General features: G+C 40.4%; 1 pseudogene; it reads left to right on the forward strand.

Moving 5' to 3' along the window:
• The first annotated feature begins 11,054 nt into the window (after positions 1-11,054).
• LOC117020714 (60S ribosomal protein L31-like) lies at positions 11,055-17,095 on the forward strand (annotated as a pseudogene).
• Positions 17,096-24,926: the final 7,831 nt, after the last annotated feature.

The raw sequence follows: 24,926 nt of genomic DNA on the forward strand, positions 1-24,926 counted from the left end.
TGCCCTTTCCACCATGTGAAAAGATGACCCTTACCAGACACTGAATCTGCTGGACATTTGACCTTAGACTTCCCAGATTCTGGAAATGAGAGAAAGAAATTTCTGTTGTTTATAAGCCACCCAGTCTGTGATATTTCATTACAGCAACCTGAACACACTATGACATGTGGCCATCTGAAATCAAAGTGGAATGAGCCCAATCAAGAAAGAGACATGGAGTCAAAGAGAAAAGACATCAAAATGTAAGATTTATTCCTGATAAAGTCATACTGCACAAGGCTGTTTGGACCTGTAACTACAATCAACCCAGGACCTATGGGCATGGGTTCAGCTTCCATACCTACAAGCCCACCCGACTGCAAAGATACCACCCCCTCCAGGAAATACGCCACTGGGTGAGAGATAAAGACATATGGCTTCAGAACCCAGTGCTCAAGGAGACATAGGAACCAAGCCACTGAGAGCTCAGTGCTCTCTGCTAGTCTCTTCATCCAGTGGAGGTGGAAGAGAACGCAGATGTCATCCTCCTAATGTTCCCTGTGAGGACTACAGCGGAAGTTGTCTTTGATGGAAATATGAGGATTCAGAAATATGGTCCAACCCCCCCACCCCCGCTCCACACACACACACACACTCTTGACGAATGATCCTTAAGGGCTTCATAAACCCAGATTCTGATTCCAAAGGAAGGCTTTTGCTCTTGCTTTTCTCTCCTATCTTTCACGACAGGGTTTTAAAAAGCAAATTGATAAATATATAAACAAGTAAACAAATAAATTCAGCAAAATAAAAAGAAACTTTAAAGGAGTATATGGACTCTTACACTTAGAAAATCCTCGGTCATACACAGGGCTGAAATCCACTGAATATCCGCATTATTGAAAAGCCAAAGACAAAGCGTAACTAGTAACTGATCCCTTAAGTGCCTGAACTTCCAAACGCATCTTAATCTCATTGTCACAACCTGCAATGATGAATCACTGGAGTTTCTATGTCAAGTGCAGTTGGCAGAAGATTAAATGCTGAAGCTGAAATTCCCACCAAGCCTGTTTTTGTAACCTGTGAAACACATTCAAACAATTTGGGACCCATTTCCTGAAAGGATATTTTCAACTTTCCAGTGACTCTGCTCACTTCCAACTGAACTCAGCCTTCAACTGGAGAGTGTGCAGATCCTGAGATCCTGAAAAGGAAACGATATTTTTTTTCAAGTAAAAAACTGCAGGGTGGGGTGGGAAGGGAAAAAGTTTACAAGATACTGACTCGCTTCCCTTCAAAAGATTTCTCAACAAGAGTTCATGCATATTTATTTACTTATTTTGTAAGTTCATTTCTTTTTACTGAATTATAGCATATCTATATGGATGCAAAAGTTGGACAGTAAAGAAGGCTGACAGGAGAAAAAAATTGATTCACTTGAAAAACGGTGTTAAAAGACAGCTGTACAGACACCCTGGACCACCAGAAAGAGGAACAAGTGGGTCTTTGAGCAAATTAACCAAAACATCAGTGGAGTCAGAAATAACAGAACTGAAGCTGTCCTACTTCAGGTACATCATGAGAAGGCAGGGTGTTTTGGAAAACACAATAATACTGGGAAAAATAGAAGGCAGAAGGAAAAGAGGAAGCCCAAATATGAAACAGACTGACTCCGTAAAAGACGCCCTCGGCTGAGCTGAGCAGGGCTGTTGAGGACAGGACACTGTGGTTGTCATTAACCATAGGTCACCAGGAGTCGGAGCCAAATCAACGGCACTGAACACACACATAGCATACCTTTAGGAAGCTACGCAAGTCATGAGTGAAGAGCTTGATGAATGTTTTAAGAATGAACATGTATATGTAACTAGCCATATGGATATGTAATCAAGCCATAGAATATCACTAACGCTGCCGAAATTTTCCATGGCCCTCTGTTATGCATTATCACCCCCAAAGAGACTGCTATTCTGACTTCTACCACCATGTATTAATTTTGCCTGTTTTTGAGCTTTATGTATGTGGAATCATACAGCATACACTCTTGTGTGTCTGAATGCATTTGTTCCATGTTTCATTTGGGAGATGCATCCATGTAGTCACATGTTGGATAGGAGTAGTTCCTTCATTCTCATTGCTGTTTACTATTCCACTGTGTGAATATGCCACAATGTATGTATTCCTTCTACTGTTGATGGACTTTTGAATAGTTTCCAGTTTGGAGCTATTATAAATAGTGCTACTCTGTGGATTCTAGTATGTCTCTTGATGAGCCTTGGTACACATTTCTCCCAGTTCCAAGGAGTCGATCACTAGGTTTGTGGTAACTTGTTAACCGGCAATAGGAAACTCACATAATCACCTTTTCATATATGTATATAAATATACATGCTATCCTCTTGTGAGAAGAGGATATCCATTGACATATGGATATCCTCTTGTGCAAAGTGGCTGCCTAGTTAAATCTTTTGTCCACTTTTTAAAAATTACATTGTCGGCTTTTTTTTCCCTGTGGGAGTTCATTAAATATTCTGCCCTAAAGTCCTTTGGAGATATTTATTATGCAGTCTCCCATTCCATGACTTCTTTCTTTTATTCAGTGCTATCTTTTGATAAAACAAAGTTCCCAATTTTAATCATGCCCCATGAAGTTGTCTTTTCCTTTATGGTTATGCTTTCTGTGAATTTATAAGAATATCTTGCCTACAGGGTCATGAAGACATTCTCCAAGTTACCTTCTATAAGCTTTATTACTTTGATCCATCTGGAACTGATATTTGCATATCATGTAAAGTAGGTGTTAAAGTCTACTTTTTTTTTCCATTTAGATAATCAAATGATTCAGTGTCATTTATTTAAAAGGGCCATCTTTTCCTCACTGCATTGTCATAACACCTCACTGCATTTGTAATGACGTATATCAGGCAATTGTGTAGCTCTATTTCTAGACTTTTTACTGTTCTATTGCTGTATTTTTCCATCTCTGCACCTGTTCAGAAAAGAGTTCACAAAGCCGGCCTGAGAATGCTCCTTTACAGGCCTGCATCTAAGCCTGGTTCTTGGCTAGAGTGCGGGAACCCTCCACAGAACTGATAAGAGTGGTTCACTGTCCCTGAACTGTTTGCACAAACAATAGGGTTTATACTGAACACTTGCTTTCCTTCTAAGAGTTTGGAATTTGGGTGTTTACTAAGTAGACTATGCATCCATGACCAGCCCCCAGTAAAAATCCTTGGCACTGAGTCTCTGATGAGCTTCTCTGATAGACAGCTTTCCACACGTGTTGTCATGACTTGTTGCTGGGAAAATTAAATGTGATCCACTGGGAAAAGAGTTTTGGAAACGTGCACCTGGTTTCCTGGAGACTTTGCCTCATGTGCCTTTTCCCTTAGCTGATTTTGCTTTGTATCCTTTCATTGTAAGAAACCATGTTCATGAGAATGACTGTTTGCTGAGTCCTGTGGGCCCTCCTCAAGAATCAGCAAACCTGACGGCGTCCTTGGGGACCCTGATGCAGCACCAATACCATCCCATCTTAATTACTATAACTTGATACTTATGATACTATCCGGTAATAGGAGTTTGCTAAATGTGTTCTCTTTAAAGATGGTCCTGGCTATTTTCTGCCTCTTGAATTTCCATGTAAATTTTAAGATCATCTCAATATTCACCAAGTTCAACCTGCAGAAATTTCTATTGGGATTTATTTGATCTACCTATCTATGTGGGAGAATTTACGTTTCTACTATATTGAGTCTTCCAAACCATTAACATGGTATAGTGACAAATGCAAAACAATTTTACAAATGCAAAATAGACTCTGAGAGATTAAGAAATGTGGCTAAGTCACACAGAGCTAGACATCAAACCCAAATCTACATGACCCTCCTACTTTACTCTTCTACCTTCCCGGACTTGTGAAACACAATGATTGTGCTTGCAGTCTCTTGCCCTTTATTTAATTGAAAAAAAGTTATTTTTTCAGGGAGGAATATGTATATGACATAGAGACCTAGTTCTGGTCTAGTCCTATCACCCAGAGTTATTTGAAGATCTAATCAATATCCCAGAGTGAAGTGTCAAACAAGAAACAAATTTCAAAGAACTTCACCAAACAACAACAACAAAAAAGGCATAGAACTCTTGCATCCCACACTTCCCTGAGACATAAAAGGGTGACAGATAGAAATATTAGATACTGGTGTTCTGTGTGCCCCACCCCCACCCCCACCCCACGTGGAGGTATGAGAGGTGCCTGTTCCTCTCCTTAAGCCTAGTAAGACAGCCAGTAGACTCTCTCAGTTTGGGGTGACAGTGAACTGTTTGTTCTCCGGTTCTCAGCTGAGAAATCTAAAGTGAGAGAGAAGGGATAGCTAGCTCTGGGTGGATAAGCCAAAGGAGTAGAAACAATAATATAAATGGAGCCACTTTAAAATGGAGCCGGAGCTGCCATGCTTAAGGAACTGCCTTGCCATCTTATGCCTCAAATCTTCGAAAGGTTAAAACAGGGCAAAATGACCTTTGGACTGGGCCTAGGGCAACCTTGTGTCCCCAAAGAACTGTTTGCAAAGGTAACGAGAAAGCAGTAACTTTAACTACTGATGACTACTAGATGGAAAATTAAAAACGTTGTTCAGAATTAACATCATTATTTTATGATATCTGCACCAATCGAAATGCCTGTCTTCTATTGATGGAGGGCTTCCCCTTCCCTTTCTCATAAATACCCATTGCCTTTGTCTCTGAATCGGAATATTATTTGGGTTTCTGCCTGAATTAATGATTCCTGAATAGCTCCTCTTACTGATCTCAGTAAATGCATGTTGCCTCTCACTTTGAATAGCCTTTTATGTTTAGATTAATGGGAGTGATGGCAGTGTTAGGCGATCAGCAGCTGCAGAATTTATGGGGGCAAAGATGAGTTAATGTCTCCTAAGGACCTCCTAGGAGGAGGTTATTTTAAGTCTTATCCAAAGGGGCAAACTACAGGGGCAAAGAGAACTCAGCGAAGAAAAACAGAAGGGATCTTCCAAGTTCTAGCTGCTGAGGGAATAAGCAACCAAACATACTGAAAATGTATTCTCTGTGTATGAAAGGAAGGCAGCACTCACCCAAAATATCAGTGGAAGCACCAGCCTTCAACACCTGCAGGCCCAAGAAGCGTCACCGGAAAAGGAAGGGCTTTCCTGCTCCCCACTGTCCCCCATCTCAGTTCCACGACAGCAAAATCATGGGGGAAAATCTAAAAGAGTAAGAAGGAGACAAACCAGACCATTTAGTGAACTACAGGCTCCACCCCTCACCCCACCCCCAGGTCCAGCAGGAGAGGAAAGTAGGTGCCTCAAGTTTAAATCAGTGTGGACATTTTGACTACATGAAGATGCTTTGTAAAACCTAAGAACAACTGGAAAAGTAAACTGGGGCAGAGAAAGAACTAATCCCATTCAATAAATTTAACAGATTTAAAAGATAATTAGAAACTACAATGAGAAATCACTAAGTACCCATTACAACGACCGTCATGAAAAAGGTAATACCAAGTGTCCTCAAGGATGTGGAGAAATATGAATCCTCACATTCCTGGGGGAATATAAAATGGTACAGCCATTTGGAGAACTCCAAGGCAGATTTTTAAAAAGCTAGATATAAACTTGACCCAGCAATTTTACAACTAGGGACCAACCAAGGAAGATGAAAACACATGTTCATAACAAAGGCTGTTACATGAGTGTTCATAGCAACATTATACATGATATCCCCAAACTGGAAACCATTCTAACCTCCATCGACTGATGAATGGATAATGAAAAAAGTAACACATTCATACAATGAAATACAATTTAGCAACAAAAACAAATGAACTACTGTTACATGCCACAGCATCGATGAAACATTATGTCAAAAAATATTATGCTGAGTTAAAAAAAAAAGTGTGATGCAAAAGACTACATATTGGATGATTCCATTTATATGAAATGTCCAGAAAGAGGAAATCTGTAGATTTGCAGATTAGTGGTTACCTGGAGCTGAGTGTGGGAGTGAGAATTTATTGCAATCATCCACGGGGAAACTTGTTGGGGTGATGGAGATATTCTAAACCCAGATTGTGGTGATGCTTTCACAATCCTACAAATAAACTTTAAAGCATTGAATTACAATTCAATATAAGTGTGCATTCGCTTACAGCGGGTGACTTTTATGGTATGTAAAATTATACCTCAATAAAACTGTTAAAAAAATAACTAACGTGAGATCCGAGGTGGGAATGTAGAGGTGAAGAAAGTTTGGCAATATATTGATAATTATTGAAGCTGGAGATAGATAATGAGGTTTCATCATACTATTCCTTCTACTTTTATGTATGTTTGAAATTTTTCAGAGTAAAAAGTGTTCAAACAGTAGTGAGAGAGCAAATTAAAATTGCTTTATAGAGACACACTCTATTAAGTATTCAATATAACTCAATTGTAATGCCTACTTTTAGTTTTCAAGCCATTCCATTAAATGCGGTGATATTCAACAGAAAATTGGCCAAGGAGATGCAAAAACGACTGATGTGTTGGCTAGATCTGTATTTGTATGTTGCATCCAACAACTTTAATAGGCCTAATGCAACTCAAAAATCATGGTGTCAAGAAATCATAAAGTTAAAAGAGACTTAGAGAGGTCACTGGATGACCTCTGCTTTGGAAAGGGTCTCACCCAGTAAAGCTATCTTTTCATTTTAAAATATTTAGACATGTACATAAGAGAGATTCAAAATCCCTTTGGTATTGTAGCCAACACAAACTGGCTGTGTTAATGAATACCTTCCTTTAATCTGCTGACAGCCAAGGCAAACAAAGAAAATGAGAATTAGCAAACCATAGCAAATATGTTAAAGAAAATAAGAACTATCAGGATTGAGAAAAAGAACATTAGGAAGCCAGAAGTAAGTTATGCATCCATTATATGCCTGGCTTTTAATATAGAGAAAAGACTAAAGAAGGAAAAATTACTAAGAAATTTGAGAGTTTTTAAGAGACTTTGTTTTTAAAGTATTATGATACCCAATTGGCTCATGGGACAGATGTACGTGAACCAGTGGTTGATATCTGGAGGGTTGGCCAATGGAATAGTTGCAGTGAGATAGCACCATCTATTGGGAAGAAGAAATGTCAATCATCAGTTAAGCATTTCTGATATATGAAGAAAATGTTTATGTCTTTCCAAAGTGCTTGATAATGGGTCTTGTTAGAATTAGAAGCCACAGTTCAGAGAAGCAAGTACCAGTTTGTGTGTATACATCACATCTGCCATGGAAACAGTTTATTTCTATGGGCTGGGCTGTTTAGTACACACACACACACACACACACACACACACATGAAAAATCACTATTATTTTATATGTAAAATATAATTATATAATAAATAAAAATCTATATTAATGTTTACAGTATTATAAGGTATCTTTGAAATGTCACCACCTTTACTTCCTTCCACTATTTGAAACTCCGAAAAAATTATATGTAACCACTTAGAATCTGTTCCTCTGACTTCCTGGAAGTTTTTGATCTTGATAATTATTGTAACCCTACAGAGTACTGCCAGGTTGGAAGGGATTGTTTATAAATTTTGTACAGTGTATTAAAACCCTCTTTCCAAAACAAATTAAATATAAACAAATAGACATTCCTATTGCAATGTCAATCCTTAGAAAAAATGATATGTTTATTTTGCATTTTGAATAAAATTCCTGGCCTATTACTGTGTTTCCCTGAAAATAAGACCTAGCAGGACCATCAGCTCTAATGCGTCTTTTGGAGCAAAAATTAATATAAGACCCGGTCTTATTTTAATATTTAATACTTTAATATATTAAAATAAGAACGGGTCTTATATAATATAAGACTGGGTCAAATATAGCATAGTATAGTACAGTATAGTATAGTATAATGCAATGCAATGCAATACAATACAATACAATACTGGGTCTTATATTAATTTTTGCTCCAAAAAATGCATTAGAGCTGATGGTCTGGCTAGGTCTTATTTTCAGGGAAACATGGTACAATGCATAAACATCTAAACACCAGAATACGTAGTCCTCTTACTTGAGTTCAATAAGTGTAAGAAAGGAAGAAAATGCATTATTACTGCTCAAAATAATCTAGAAGTCAATCTTTTAGATCCAAATTCTGTCCTCAACCTTTCCAGATTCCTAAAAACTCAATGTTTCTAAAATCATTCTCTGTTCTAAAAATAGGTAAAACATGAGTAGTTCCAACTGTGAGCACGGGAAGTTCTCTTGTCCTTTCCTGGAAGATACCAGCTACTATGCAAAACAAAGTATTCTTAAAAATCCGTCTAGCACATAGCCTTTTTAAATCTAGTAATTTCTCTCCTTCAAACTATGAGTCCTAAATGTATAATTAGCTTAGAAAGAAAGTGTTATAAAAGAGTCAGAGTATATACACTACCAAAAAGTTCAAGCAACTTTCATATTAAAGAAACTTACTATATAAAATCCTCCCATGACGCCGTCTTTCGTTTCTGGATCCAACTTGCTAACCATCATCTAATTGCTTACAACTGTCAACTTTCAGATGCCTTGTTGATTCTTCTGCTCAATTAACCACTTAGGAAGAATCCATTTGAAAGAATCAATGGAAGAATTGTCAGGGGGTGTAACTTTCCATGATCTAAAAATGGAGACCTGGGGTGGGATGTCTTGTTGCAATAGGAAGAAAGCAAAAATGCATGTCGAGTAGCCAGCCAACCCTTGAGTGAAAATCCCGACTCCAGTCAGAGAAATCAACCATCTGAACATATGGCATTCTTCTCCTTTCGCTTCACAGACATTGCTACTCAGTAAGAACTGAGCCTCGATCTGTCCTGAAAATCCAGTTCAACAAGTGCTCAAGGACATTCATCTCCAAAGTGTGCAGATCTTTTTGGGTTAGAAAGAAAATACCAGACTGCCTGTTTCTAGTTTTAATTTCTGTTCTTGTAAATGTTTTCAAGTATATGCAATAAACAGTAGTGATTTATAATTAAACACACACATATATAAATGGAGGTGAAAGTAAATAAATTACATGTATTCCCAACGGATGTGAGAAATCAAAGAAGTTTAGAGTCTGCTATGTTAAGAAGCCATAACCAATTACTAGGACCTCTCATAGGAGATAAAATCTACTTGCCATCACTACCCTAGAATCTCTCTAATATACCGCAGCCTCTTTCACTCAAAAAACATACAAACAAAAACTTGATTTACTACTTTACTTCTTGATCAAAAAGAAGAGTTTTCTTCCCTTTATGCTCATGACCAATACAATAATGACTACGTTAAAATTCTATTTTTCTCCCAACCTTGAATCATGCTTTTCATTTAGTAACTATAGCAAGGAACAGGAATCTTGGAATACTTCACTTTTCAGATAATTGTATCGTCAGCGTCAGTAGGAAAAGAAATTTGATTCACAAGATTTTATTTACCAGGGTTTCATCTATTTATATATGGATTGTGGTAGCTATTAGTGCTAGTCACCAAATATTTCCAGTTCTCTGACTTCAGGACACAAGGTAGGACTGTACTTCCTGCTCCTGTGAAGGGTGGGGCCATATGACTAATCCAGCCAGTGGATGATGAGCAATGTCAGTTCTATCCAGGAGTCTGTGATCGTCAGTGTGAGAGCTTCCAGGATTCTCTCTTTACTCCTCTATCATGCTGACCTTCTCCATCAGCCTGAATATTTGAACGACCCCTATGAACAACGACCTTCTGCCAACTGCTAGGATATGTAGCATGAGTGAGAAGTAAACCTTTGTTGTTTTAAGCCACTGAGATTTGGGGGATGGTTGTCACCAGAGCATGATCTGGTCTGCCCCAATGACTTCTTGAGGGGTATCCGAAATTCTACTCCAAACCCAACAAATCATAACTCCAAGTTTTGATTAACAAGTTATTGTTTATTCTAAAAGATCCAGGCTTAATATAAAAACCACAGGAATTTCTCTGTTAATAAATTCCCTGAAGAAACAAGTTGGACCTTCCTATTGCTGTAGTTTTGATAGTGAAATTTCACCCTTTGAAATTTGAAAGGGGAACTATTAGTAGCAAGGCCAGACTGGTCTGCTCAGAGGGCAAAAGGCAGAAAACTATCCTGCGTGACTCTGACTTAGAACTTTCAGCCTCAAGACCTCACCTTTCCAGGTGAGAGCTGATGAGATTTGCTGAACAGGTTACTCTTCCAGTTTTCCCTTAATCTCACTTTAAGTAAAAGGACAATTCATCTGATATAATCAATCCTTTCCACCGCCCGCCCAAAAAAAGTCTGTCTGTTTCACAGGGGATTAGTGTCTGAATATATGCTCATACTGTTTTATTTTCCTCCTACGTGACTATGGTATTTTTTTGCCTCAGTAGAATATGAAAGAAGGGCTTTGCACTGGACTGTTCCCAAAAGCCTCACTGAGGCACGGGAGGCAGCACCCTGCAGTGGGTGAGAACCAAACTTAGAACCTCTGTGTTCACGTCACAGCTCTGTCACTAACCAGCTGTGTGACCACACAAGTTACTTAAACTCTGTTGGCAAAATGTTAATTATAGTGGCCTTGCCTCACTCGGAGGTTGTCAGTGTTTAAAGAGACCTCATTTAATGATGGAACAGTTGAGTTCCATTATTAGAAGGATCGTCTGCTTGTGGTGTTTATTATGAATCGACCCAGATTGACTGTTTTCCCATAACATTTAGAGTCAAATTGTTTTCGACACTGCTCTGGTTTTTTTTATTTCTCCTCTTGAATTTTTCTCGAGTCCATTTACAGAACCGGAAACTCTAGGTTATGTCACAAAATAGGAGAGGTCAGGTCAGGGCAAAACGGTGAGCTTCATCCTCTCCACCCCAGACGTCTTCCTCTTTCTCTGGGTGCCTTCCTTTTCTTTGACACAAATTCAAGTACCTGCAGTCACCTGAAGTTTCTGGTTTCTTCCACTACTGTCCGTTACATCTTTACTCCTCAGGCTGTGGCTTTCTGTAGTTACCAACCTGCCAGTGAACTGAGCTGATGAAGTAGTGTGTGCTGATGATGGCTTACAGGGACCCCGTGGTGGCCGTCTGTCCCCAGCACATCACTAACCAGAAAAGAAATGACATGGTTGAGGTTTTGGATCAGAAAGAAAGGGAGGACAGTATTTCGAGAAAGGGCACTGTGAATCACATGCGGCCCATACACAGAGGACACTGGGGTGTGAGACGTGAAGTGGAGGTCTGGCCCAGAGCCAGGCCCCAGAGCAGAGGTAAAGCTCTGCGCCAGTCACCAGTGGAAACAGAAAGAATACCCCCAGTCCTTCTGAGCAAAGAAAGGAAAAATCACCTTTCTTATTTTGGGTTTTTTCTTTCCCCCTCTCTCTAAGGGATGGAAAAATACATGTTTGGTGTTGCCTGCCAAAGAAAACGTTTGGAATATATGTTGCTAGCCTTGAGCTTCCAAGTTGTCGAGGAAAATACAGGGAACGCTGTCAGGGGTGCATGTGTGTGCGTGTATGATTTTTAAACGATCACTGCAGACTAGTCAAGAATTTCTAGTTTTTGAGATATGTTGTCCTGTTATTATTTCTTGTTTTGTTTTGTTTTGTTTTGTTTATAGCTATGTGGGAAATGTGACATTTTCAGGGAGGAGAGTCTGGATAGGAGGGAGATTCAGGGAAGAGGAATCAAAACAAGACTGGAAACTCCCCTAATGTTCAAGCATCTCAAAACACATGACCAGAGAGGCAGTGGCAACTGAGCGTCACAGGCAGGCGTTCCTGTGAATCATGTGCGTATTTCTCTGTGATCACAGCAGCACTTCCTGTTGGAGTCAACAGTACACTCAGGGTGGAGTTCATGGGAAAACCTGCCTTACTCATGAAATACCCATTTCCAACTCGTTTATGCAGCCAGGCAACGTTCTGGAAGAATAGCATGGCTAGGCTTTGCCAAGAGATTTTGGAAGACGTTTTAAATCTTAATATTCAAATGATCCCTACCTTTTGTCACAACAAAGTCCCTTGTTAATCTTTTGTTGATCTAGTGCCATTATGTCAGGCACAAAAGGGGGTACAAAATTAATACACGGCATGTTCGCTGCCCTGAAAAAGCTTTTGGAAGACCTTCTGGGAAGTCCAGGATCTGACGGAGAACTGCAGTGTGAGGGAGGATTGGGCAGAGAAACATGACGAGTGAAAGGCACTGGACTAACTTGCTTTCTGCAGCCCCCAGTGAATGACAAAGTACATCAGAAGCCTACCCATGCTGCCTGCTGGTCCTCTGGTTTGCTTTCTTAGCAGAGAAAGACATGCTAGTTCAGTTGTCACTACCCAGGGCCAGCCTTATAGGCATCTGCCTGTGCGGATGACAAAACAGAGGTGGGGAGGACTCCCTATTCAAAACTATTGGGCCCTCACCTGTGACAGGGTGTCAGGCTCTTACAGAGAGTTCTTCCTGTGTCAGCAGAGTGATAAAGTAGAAAGAACTTGGACTTAGATGTCAGGCAGACCTGAGTTCAAATCTCAGCCCTTCTGCTCATGATGGACTTTCAAGCAAGTCACTTCTCTTGCGAACCCATCTTTCCATGTCTGTTAAGTGAGAATAATATAAAAGCACTGATACAACAGGAACGCGGCATGTGTTATTTTCTTTCCTGTCTTTTCAGGGTCCAGAAGTGTAAATACTCCAGAGTTGAGTAACATCCTAAGCGCTTATGTGCTGGCAAATTAGATGTGTCCTGTAGGGAAATTAATTACCACCGTCAGTTGTCGTCCAGAATATTGGTGCTCTAACCACTCACGGACGTAATGACTTTGGCAAAGGTTTCTCTCCTGGGATTTTCTCCCCTTACTCTCATCATCTTCTCACTTTATTAGACCATTCTGAAATCTTATTCCTTTTTGTAGTTCTGACACATGGTATAGAAAGGACTCAATAAATGTCTGTTGGATGAACGAATAAATGAACAAATCCTCTAGGGAGAAGAGCATAAGAGAGGCAGGATTGGTTAGGAAGAGGAAGTATCCCAGGACAACCAAGAGGAAAATGAGAGGGTCCCCAAAACAATAAATTTTGTGCCCAATTTATAATTTTATCCAGAACCAGAACTGCCGCTTCTGCGTTGGAGAGTCGCTAAATCACTCCTCCAATCCCCCGCCTCCGTCCAGCTGCATCAGTCACAGCTGCCGCTGGTGCTGATACTGATGCTGATGGTACTACGTGAACAGGATTAGAAAAGCACCTTTTCTCAAAGTGGTGTTAGCAATTTTTAAAATTATTTTTCTGCTCTTTTTAGGAAATTAGTGACACCTGTTTTCTAAGCCATACCTGTTTTCAATATCTTGACTACACTAAGTATGTAACAGATGTGACTTATTTTAATACAAATACAGCCTCACTGGGGACTGGGATAAGCACTGGAGGGGGGGTGCAGGGTACTTCTCATGCTTTATGCACTTACCACTGGCCCCGGACTACCTGTGCAGGTCCAGGTAGCTATGCGGGCTGCGCTGTGTCCTATACTGAGTGTTGACACCTCACTTTATGTTTAACAGTAACTCCCACACTCAGACGTTACATCCCAAAACAGAATCTCTGTGCCAAAACAGGTGAGTCTAGAGGACTCTTAAGAGATATCCACCCTCTGTGCTAAACACCAGCTCTCTCTCTGAACCCTTAGATTCTGGATTGAGAATGGATCATCAATGCAGAGGACCACTTTCCTCAAAAGAATTTTATTTCTTTCTCTTTCTTGCTGTGGGGACAGAGCCAGGAGTGCAGTTTCCAGGCTCTCGGCCTCACGTGGAAAGGTGCTGGCTCAGGTAGTAAATGGCCATCAACTGTGATTGGATGGCCATCAGCTGTGGCTAGTTGGCCATCAGCTATAACCAGTGAGCCATTGGCCACTAATATAACTGCTGTGGCTAGGCTAGCAGAAAATCGGGGCTAGCAAGAAGATGGTGGCTAGCAAGCGCGGATTGCAGTTAGGACGGCGGATTGCAGCTAGCGAGGAGAGTCGCGGTCAGTTGGCAGAAAAGCAGACAGCAGGTCACACGTCGTGTGAATCCAGCCTCCAGTGAGACTATAGTGGTATGACTCCCCTACCTATGGCTCCATGGGTGTTCCTTTTTGGCCTAGCCACATCCTGCGTTATGTGGGGAGCAGGAGCAGAGACCCCCGCAGGCCGCCCCACGTGACACTTGCCCTTCCCTGACACTGGTTCAGCCACACAGCCACACATCCCCACACAACTGGGAGCAGTTGGGGGTCGAGGTGTCTCTGAACTCATTGTGCAGATAAACCCACCCCCCTCTCACAGCACTATACACCAAGAGGAGAGGGAGGTTTGCTAAGCTTTAGAGGGTATTAAAGGTACCTGGTCACACACTACAGTGTAACTACACCTACAGTGTAACTACACCTAGAGTGTAACTACGGTGTTACCGTGGCAACAGTAAAAGGACTGATCCAAGGCTGAAAGACTAAAAAGTACTGCTCATTGTCATGCAGGGTCTCAGCTCCCACTCCCCGCACAAGAACGCAGGATATGGTGAGGCCAAAAAGGAACACCCACGGAGCCATACATAGGAGAGTCATATCACTATATCCTCGCTGGCGGCTGGGTTGGAGACACAGGAAGCAGAAGCCATGTGATCTGCAACCTGCCGTCCGCTTCTCTGCCAACCAACCAAACAACCAGTGTAGCCATGGCAGTTATATCAGTGGCTAACGGCTAACCGGTAACAGCTGATGGCCACCCAGCTACAGCTGATGGCCCTCTACTACCTGAGCCAGCACCTTTCCACTTGAGGCCGAGAGCCTGGAAACTGCTCTCTGGGACTCTGTCCCCACACTCATAATGGCCTTTTCTTCCTGAGTTACACAGAATAGTTGGCAGTTACTCTACACCAGCACTGGACAATATGTATTGCAAATAACTGTGACATGTAATGCAAGCTGCAAAATGAAGCCCCATATGTAATTTTAAATGTTCTAGTTGTCGTGTTTGAAAAAGTAAAAAGAAAAAGGTAGAATTAATTTTAAATATATTTTATTTAATCCAGATGTCCAATAGATTAGTGTTTCAACATGCCAGCAATTAAAAATTATTGAGATATTTTACATTCTCTTTTTGATACTGAGTGTTCAAAGGGCAAAGTGTATTTTACACATACAGCACATCTCAATCCAGACTAGCCATACTAAGCATTCAGTAGCCACATGTGTTATTGGCTACCATGTTAGATGAGCTGCTCCAGATTTTTAAAAAATCTGTACTCCATTACCTAGGACAGGTCCAAATTTCTGGTCCAAGTGGTATGTTGAATTCATGTACTAACATGCGCTGTCTGATCCAAACACATGACTATCATAAAGTAGAAAATCGATGTGACTAAATGGACATTTCCTCTACTTGACACTATGTCTCACTCAATCCTAAAGCCCAGATTAACCTTACTAGGAAAACACTAAAAACATTTCCATTAAAAACAGGAAAAGGACAGGGTGTCCTTTACCACCATTATTATTTAACACAGTACTTGAGGTATTAAATACCACCATTAGATAAAAGGAAAACGAAACAGTTATAAAAATTTGAAAGGTAAATATAGAATTACCACTATTTCAAGATTATATGATTCTTGACCCAGAAGACCCATGTGAATCAACTATACAGCTATTTAAAATAAGTCAACAGATACAAAAATTGACTAGATACAAAAATTAACATGCAGAAATCAGTAGTCTTTATATATATAAACAACAACCATTTAGAAGCTATACTGGAATAAATGGTTCTATTAAAATAACAAAAATAAAAAATAAAATGCTTAGGAATTAAAGAGGAAATGTGCAAGATCTATAATATATGAAGAAAATCTTAAATTACTACAAGAGATTAAAAGAACAAGATTGAGGGCCAGCCCGGTGGCTCAGGCGGTTGGAGCTCCTAACTCCGAAGGCTGCCGGTTCGATTCCCACATGGGCCAGTGGGCTCTCAACCACAAGGTTGCCAGTTCAGCTCCTTGACTCCCGCAAGGGATGGTGGGCTCCGCCCCCTGCAACTAAGATTGAACATGGCACCTTGAGCTGAGCTGCCTCCCAGATGGCTCAGTTGGTTGGAGCGCATCCTCTCAACCACAAGGTTGCCAGTTCGATTCCTTGACTCCCGCAAGGGATGGTGGGCTGCGCCCCCTGCAACTAGCAATGGCAACTGGACCTGGAGCTGAGCTGTGCCCTCCACAACTAAGACTGAAAGGACAACAACTTGAAGCTGAATGGCACCCTCCACAACTAAGATTAAAAGGACAACAACTTGACTTGGAAAAAAGGCCTGGAAGTACACACTGTTCTCCAATAAAGTCCTGTTCCCCTTCCCCAATAATAAAATCTTTAAAAAAAAAAAAAAGAAAAAAGAAAAGAAAAACAAGATTGAAAATAGGCAAGCCATATTTATGCATGTGTAGGACGATTCAATGTCACAAAAAAATCCCAATCCTCTATTTGAATGAAGAGACATACAAGAGAAATGACATAATTTTGCAAGTATTTGGGAATACTGAAGGTTTGGGGTCCGTGCCTACTTGAACATGAGTGACAGAGACATGATAAGACCCTGCTCCTTCCACCCTGTGCCTGGAGAGCCGAATTCTGACGGAAAATCAGAGGGTACACGCCCTGACCTCCCTCTGGCTGCCTTTGTATAATAGAAGAACCTTGGGGCCGCTGGGTTGGCTTCGGCAAAGAAGGGTGGCCGAGAAGAAGGAGGGCCATTCTGCCATCAACAAGGCAGTGACCAGAGGATACACCATCGACATTCACAAGCGCATGCACGGAGTGGGTTTTAAGAAGCGTGCTCCTTAGGCACTGAAAGAGATCCGGAAATTTGCCATGAAGGAGATGGGAACCCCAGATGTGCACATGGACACCTGACTCAACAAAGCTGCCTGGGCCAGAGGAATAAGGAATGTCCCATACTGCATCTGGGTGCGGTTGTCCAGGAAGCATAATGAGGATGAAGATTCAGCAAATAAGCTCTATATGTTGGTTACCTACGTACCTGTCACCACTTTCAAACATTTACAGTTAATGTGGTGAGAACTAACAGCTGATTGTCAATTAAAGTTATAAAACTACAAAAAAACAAAAAGAACATATACCTCTTCTCAGGGTCTATGGCTGCCCCAGCAGTGAATCTACATCAAGAGGAATCAACGTCAGGGGAAAAGATGGCCTTATGGATGCAGAAAAGGTAAATGAATTCTAATCCCAATATTTTTACTTAGAAACTGTTAACTTTATCCAACTGAAAGAGATCTGGACTTTATCCAACTCACTCTACCTCTCTGAGCCTCAGTTGCCTCATCTGTAAAAGAAAGATTCAAAAATGCCCACTTCCTTCCTTCCTGGGGTTGTTGTGAGGATAAACGTTGAAGTCTGAAGGTGCTTTGGAACTTTAAAACCATTTATTATTATTTAGTCTATTATCCAACAAAAACAATTCACACTCCAATCTGTGTTTAATTGCATAATATTCACACAGCTCTAAGCACGAGATAAATAAAGGTAAGCATACGCCTCAGGTTAGTTGGTTTGTTTTTAAGGAGCTTTGAGGAATGGATCTTCTCTGGAGCAAACCTGTCCCAAGCTTGCAAAGGACTGACAGGTGTGGTTTCAAATAACAACCCGGGAATATCGGCTTCCCTCCTCTTCTTCTTTTGCTATTGCCCCCCACGCCCTTTCCTCTTCTGGAAAATGCAGAATTATTTGTAGGAGAATGGATGCAAAAGACCTTGAAACCATTCAGTTGTACAGACTCTGTATGTCCTTAACCACTTGGAAGAGGGCCACATGACAGCAGCTGCGGATGCCATAAGTGAGAAATAAACTTTTGTTGCCTCAAAGTCCCCAGGCTTCCGAGTTTACTCGATTCTGCAGCATAGTCTATGCAGTCCTGCCTCATAGCCTTTGAGTTTTATAAGTGAAGTGGTGGTCAGAGAGAGGAATTAGAGTTCAAGAACTTGCCTGTGGAGCAGATCCATGAGATGGCCAAGTCTGAAGTGTGGCCACACTGACAGTTTGCTAACGTGGAGTGAAGGTAACGGTAATTCTGATAACAGGAGGGAGTTTTGTTTTGTTTTGTTTCCATAAGTGAAGCCTTTATTAAAGGTCTCTGTAAAACTTTTCTGTAAAAATGGTCATCACTTAAGGGGTAGAATTTGATTTGGTGACTGCGAAGGCAAACTCACAGTGGGTGAGTGAATGCATTTGGGACTCAGTGTGAACTGGTTTCTTGGGAAGACTCTATTGCCAACACCTTACATTTGGACGTGGCAATACAATGAATGTGAAATTCACCCCACACTTTCCATACTCAAGACTGAGAAGCCCTGTCACTCGGAAGAGTGAATGAGAGTTAACAGAGGTCTGCAACCCCACCTCATGTGATTCAAGGGCCGTTAGCAATAAATACTTTTATTTATAATGAGGAACAGTTGAAATATGGAAGGAAATGATAGAATGACAGGATTTCCTGTAAAGTATGTGAACAAAGCAATAACACACAAGGTGTCTTCATAAACAGCCCTGGTCGTTTTTACATAAATGCCTGACATGACCTTTTGTGCTTTTGAGCTACTTCAGTTACAGTAACAACAGAGAAAGTAGCCAAAAGCATTTCCTATCAATTCAAATGTTTTCCTATGAATGTGAATCAATGCGTGAAAACCAATGCATATCCTATGTTCAGACACACTCAGAAATGCTATGTACAGGCACACAGACAGGGTAAAAAAATATACATATATGCCCTTATTTAATTTTCTTTAAAAATATTACATTAAGAGAGCAGCAGCAAGCACATATAGGCTGGGGAAAGAAAGAGCAGGCTAAACTGTTATGAAGCAGGCTTATCTTCATAACTAAGCTGTTATGAAATGGGAGTCACCAAATTAGCATTCCTAAGTCACGGGAGTCTGAATGACTTCACTGAGATTTGTCCTAAATAATTAACAAGTCAAACACTTTTTCCTGAAGAACTGAGAACTTTGCAATATTAAAGAACCATTTCATTACTTAGCCATTAAAATTCATGGAGCCTTTCAATTGTAAATACTTGAAACTTTAAGTTTAAATTACTTAACTCTTTCCTGTACTTATCTAGAATATATATCATGATGTTGCCTCAACACCAATATGGAAATGAATGGCAGGCAAGACACTGGTGAAGGAGATTAGACAAGAGTAAGAAGGAGGAAGCATTCATGAACTTGAGTGGTGGTGAGAACGCACAACAGAATAACATAAAGAGGGCCGGCCTGGTGGCTCAGGCGGTTAGAGCTCTGTGCTCCTGGCGCTGAAGGCTGCTGGTTCAATTCCCACATGGGCCAGTGGGCTTTCAACAACAAGGTTGCCGGTTCAACTCCTCGAGTCCCACAAGGGATGGTGGGCTGCGCCCCCTCCAACTAAGACTGAACACAGCACCTTGAGCTGAGCTGCCTCCCGGATGGCTCAGTTGGTTGGAGTGTGTCCTCTCAACCACAAGGTTGCCAGTTAGACTCTTACAAGGGATGGTGGGCTGCACCCACCCTCCTCCTGCAACTAACAACGGCAACTGGACCTGGAGCTGAGCTGCGCCCTCCACAATTAAGATTGAAAGGACATCAACTTGACTTGGAAAAAGTTCTGGAAGTACACACTATTCCCCCAATAAATTCCTGTTCCCCTTCCCTAATTAAAACAAAAATCTTTAAAAAACAAAAAAGAATAACATAAAGAGCTATTTTAAAATGTACATCTGAGGCCCATCCTCTGAGATTCCAGTTCACTACAAATCTTATTAGTAGGCCCATGTGTCTTTTCCACAGTGGTTATGGGAACACTTGAGCCAGGTGTGAGACCCACCTGTATCAAGGGACTAGAAGCAGGTGGCATAGCGTTTGCATCGTATACCAATATCACTCCTGGCCCTGCCGACTTTTCTGTCTGACGTTTTCTATTGGCCTCATTTTCCTGGGGGAATTTTAGTTGATCTTGCTAAATTGTGAGCATCTTCATAAGTAGATTTGAATTCCTTTCACAATGTGGAGAATTTCAAGTAGGGGAGCCGGTAATAATGGAGCAGGACAATTTTCAATCGGGAAATTTTAAACTTCGTTTTACAATTCTGTCCTTTCCATGACCTTTCATTCACTTTAAAATTCCTGTGCTTGGTATTCACTCCACACGCCATCAACTCTATTCTCAGAGAAGCATTTCATATCCATGATTTACACTCAGGATAAACTTATATCAATGTGCTAACCCTCCGTGGGTGATTTGCCTTTTCTCTGGTTGCAAAATAAGATGTGTTCCCTCTTATATCAATTTCAGATATCAGGAAATGGGAGAAAATGAAGGAAATAATCAAGGACAGAAAGGTGTCTTCTCAAGCCTGCAAAACTTATACCATCCACCTGGGATTATTTTTGCTCAGGACATTTTAATGGAAAGTGTTAGGGTTTAAGTAACGATTTTAACGTATTACTTTATTAATAGTCTTGTGTGAGTCATATGAAGAGCCAAATTAATAAAAGTGCTGAAGAGAGAATCAAAGAGTTTACTGTGCGGACATTGAAAGCCATCTGAAGGGAGTTAAATAGCCACCGACTGCCCACTTACGTGGAGGGGAGACAGAGAGATGGAAAGTATTAAAGAAGAAAAGGTTAAATGCAAATAATTTGACAGTTGTTAGTCCAGGATGAGAGCTTGGGGGCGGACTTTACATCACACAGCCTAAGAGTAGCTGTGAGAGCAGTTACTGTTTGCTTTGCATTTTGGAGAAAATTTTACCCTCTTAGTTCAAACTCCGCTGTGTGGACTGAGAATATCAACTTCCCTGTTATGGATTGAATTGTGTCCCCCAAAAGATGTGGTGAAGCCCAGTACCTGTGAATATGACCTTATTTAGAAATAGGATCGTGAGGTCATAGTGGATTAGAGTGAGCCAATCCTCAGCCTTCTGGCCTATGACTAATGCTCATAATTATTTATGGGACGAACATATATTCGTAAATAGGATATACACGGATTGAATACTTGACTATGGTGAATTTTTTGTTTTATGATTTAAACTCTTCTTAAACTTAGTTTTTCTCCTTTGCAGATACATGTTTTGGTTCATTCAGATTAGATTTAAACGAAATTTTGTAAGAGGTAGGAGTGGAAGTAGAGATTTGGCAAAGGTTAATAGAAAAAAAAAAAAGAGAGAGAGAACTTATTAATAAACTTGCCAAAAAAGAAAATGAATTTGGAAATACACTGTATGTGGTATAAAATCCAAGATTGTTATAAATGAGGGCATTGTTCACAGGAATAGTAAAGTGATCATTCTATTATACTTCAAAAGAATTTAAGACCTAAAGGAACAGTGTGACTTTCATCTCAGGTGTGAAAAATCCAAAATAAGAGCTACACCAAACCTAATTTTTTTCTTTTTTTTTTCCCAAGGAGGCACAGCTCACAGTGGCCCATGTGGGGATCAAACCAGCAACCTTGGTGTTATTAGCACCACACTCTAACCAACTGAGGTAACCGGCCACCCCCAAACCTAAATTTCTATAGCATATTCGTGGCCTAAACTTGCTCCCAAACACCAACACCTTCAGTATTTCCTGCATGGGGGCGGGACATGGAGAGGTGAGGTGGCCTAAACCTACCAGCTATTTCCCAAAAGACTTGACATTTCACAGATGAAATAAATGATTTTTGCTCCCCAATATTTGGGACTAAAGTCAAATTCTCTTCAAAACAAAGGAAGGGGTAAAATAAGAGGAAGAGAAGGTAAATTGGGAGTTCTGGGATCTTGTGGCATCCTGGTTCTCTCAGAGAATAAAATCTGTGATAACCTAAGTGTCCCTTTGCAAGGCGTTAGCCAGGACGTAGCATAAAAAATTTCTACTCAGTATCCAGGGTGTTCAGGCCCACATTAGGTCATATGGGACCTACTAGTGAGAGACTAGATTCTCAAAGGAGCAGGGACTTTGAAGTTAGGTTAATTGGGTTCATATCCTGCTTCATTTATTTACGTAATAAGGATTCACCAAGCACCTTCCATATGCCAGACACTAAAACTGAAAAATAAGTAGAGCATGTCTTTCCTTTTCGGAACTTAATTACACACCACATGCCCTCGGGCAATACCAAACCTCTGTTAGCCCCATCTGTGAAATGGGTATTGTCAATAACCTCCTCCCAGATAGATGCTGTGGAAGAAGGTAGGTTTTCTTTAAGTGTTCATCTTCCTCCCCCACATAGCAGAGTGATTTGAGGAAGCTTTTCTGACTCCAAAACCATCTCTGTGTCCGCTAGCTCCTCATGGTAGTGTATTTAATAATGGATTCAGACTGTTAGAGATGAAAAAAAAACCTAGATCATGGAAGTATGTTGAAATATAAATATCATAATATGGTAAGATCTTATTATATTCATTTACTCTCCTGTAGAAGCCTTACTGCTCATTCTTAATTTTTTCCACTCCTGACTATTATCCAGTCCTTCACCCAAAAATTCTCTCTTCTGTTTTTTCAATTGCGGTTAAATATACGTAATGTAAAATTTACCATTTTAACCATTTTTAGTGCAGTTCAGTAGTATTTAGGATATTCACCACCATCATGAAATCATCACCTCCACCATCCACCTCCAGAACTTTTTCCTCTTCCCCAACTGAAGCTCCATACCCATTAAACACTTACTCTCCATTTCCCTTCCTCCAGCCCCTGGCAACCACACTTCTACTTTCTGTCCATATGAATTTGACTACTCTAGGAACCTCAGGCCAACTGTTTCCATAAACAAATGTAAATGCAATTTTTAACAGTTGATCATTTTTCAAGAGAAGTGGGAAAACCTATAATTTTATGTTTATACTTGATTCCTTTACAATTTGGTCAAACTTTTTTTTTTCAAAGTGGGCAGGGCAAATGACACTGCCAGTCTATACCTACAAGAGAGACACTAAAAGAGTGAGGTCAAACGTCATGCATCAAATCAGAAAGCCAGTAAATATTTTCTTAAATTGATATATTTACAAATAATTATTTTAGTACATTATTTCAACCTGTGAAGGTAACTAAGGGAATAAAAAGCTTAAAGCATTAAAAACAGTTGTCTTTAAGGACAGCATAAGAAAGACTATAATTTTTTTATTAGTCTAAACTATGTCAGTTTTAAAATTTTTTGCCTGTATTACTTTGATAAATTAAAAATGAAAAGGAGTAAAAATAAATTCCTCCACAAAATCCAAACTCGAATTTGACTCTCCTGGCTGGAACATGTATTCCCATCAGAAACCAGAAGCACCTGATTCCTTGCTATAGCAAGGTCATGACAGCAGCTTTACCAGCTTTGCAGAAATGTTTATGGTGCCAAGGTTCATTGAGCTCTGTGCCCGGCTTCTGGATCTGTACCTTCCTCTCCTGCACCGGCTTGCCCGAGATCTTGTTCTTTGTACATACCCAATATGTATTTCTTGCTGGCTGCTCAAGGAGGACAATGGCAATGTCTTATGACCTGCAGAGCAAGTGCAGAACCCAAGGACCAAGCAGAGCACCCTGAAAGCTTCCCCAGCCCTGTCCATTATCCAGTGACTACACGGCATTTCATCACCAATCTCCCTGCTTCCCCCCATGTCATTAATTAATCCAATGCCATCCTTGGGATTACATATCTAATTCAAAAATTAGAATTAGAATCAACCACCCGATTCACAGCGTTAGAATATCTTTGTCCCCATGGATTCTTCATCCAGCTTATCTGAGGCCATGAGCATATATTCCTATCCCCGCTTTTTGTAGAATCTCTTCCCCCATCCTTGGGACCAGAGTGGTCTGTCCTTAGCGTACCCCCAACAAAAAGATGGCAAGAAACTAATCTTATCTAAGAATGATAGAAATTGCAGGGATTTTATTTATTTTATTTTGATAAAAATAGCTAGCAGTTGTTGAAAGTTTTACTATCTGTAAGGCGTGACCCAGTAAAGGAAAAATTTAGTAAGTGGCAAAAAATGTTAACCCTAGCTCTGACTCCGGAGCCTATTCTCTAAATGACTAAAGTACATAGCCTTTCAGTGTAAAACAACACAGGAATGCAAAATGATAAATCCATAAAACAGGCTATAAGCATGAAAATCTAATTCTATTCTGTTTAGGAGATCTCTCTTTACAGGGAAAATAATTGAGCATTATTAACAACTCAATACTTACAGTCTCACGTTTCTTCCCCTAATTTATAAATTGTCTAAATGGCATGCTGAGCCTTTATAAATTAAATTGCAAAGAATATTTCCAAGTCTTGTTCGCAAGAGGTCACTCTTTTAACTGTGGGGTCTAGTTAGAGCTGAAAACTGCAGTCAACCAACAAATGCTGGTTACCATTCGATGTGTCCAGCAGATGTCACTAGAATCCCACGGATCCTGAGGCCGATTCCTTAGCTAAACTACTTTGCTTAACGTAAACATCTCACTTCTGTCAAGGAAGGTTCATTATTTTAATAAATTTTTAAATGTAACACTATTTGGTTGTCAAGAGAGTCTACGCCAAACTGACCCACAACTCACTTATTTTCTGGGAAAGCAAAACAAAATATTTTGCTTAAAATAACAAGGCAACTAAGGGGAGAAAATGAGGGTTAATTGACAGGAATGACAACTCAGATTGGGTTTGAGGTTGTTTTCTCAATGGCTTTCACCAAACGCCATACTACACCTAAGATCAGGAGCACAGATGAGTGCATATGGCTTCCAGTGTTTTCCACTGTCTGTTATCACGGTGCTCCCAAGTGTCTTAGCTTGGGCTGCCATAACTAAATACCATAGACTGAAGAGTTTAAACAACAGAAATTTATCTCTCACAGTTCTGGGAGCTGGGAAATCCAAGATCAAGGTGCTAG

This window comes from Rhinolophus ferrumequinum, chromosome 3 (genome assembly GCF_004115265.2).
Source record: "Rhinolophus ferrumequinum isolate MPI-CBG mRhiFer1 chromosome 3, mRhiFer1_v1.p, whole genome shotgun sequence".
NCBI lineage: Eukaryota > Metazoa > Chordata > Mammalia > Chiroptera > Rhinolophidae > Rhinolophus > Rhinolophus ferrumequinum.